We start from the raw sequence: 420 nt of genomic DNA, 5'->3' as shown, positions 1-420 counted from the left end.
TTCATTCAGGTAGTATTTCGGAGTCGAAGGTCTTTTATGAAGCATTTCCTTGGTAGTCGTCCACACGCGGGACGGTGGATGCCATTCCCTGGCTCAATAGTAGCGCGAGTCATGTCATGCCTGCGTGAGCGGCGCTGAATCTGGGACTGTTCGGGCTGCTTCGAAGGTAATTGAGAGCCTGACACTTGAGTGCAATACTTATCGTTCAAATGCAAGAGTTTCCAGCTGGCTTGGAGTTGCAGTGTCTGAGAGTCCATTTCAGTTGGACTTTGAAACGTTTCCTTTGTATCCCGACTGGTCGCACATCATCACAAATTTATCCAATCCTGACGGTCCAAGTAGTTTTCAGGCATTCTATTAGCATGACTAATCCACATGAGTTGAGATATAATCCTGCTCTTCATGCTGGTGATTTTAGCA

This window comes from Penaeus monodon, chromosome 15 (genome assembly GCF_015228065.2).
Source record: "Penaeus monodon isolate SGIC_2016 chromosome 15, NSTDA_Pmon_1, whole genome shotgun sequence".
Taxonomy (NCBI): Eukaryota; Metazoa; Arthropoda; class Malacostraca; order Decapoda; family Penaeidae; genus Penaeus; species Penaeus monodon.
Note: the sequence above shows the minus strand (reverse complement) of the source record.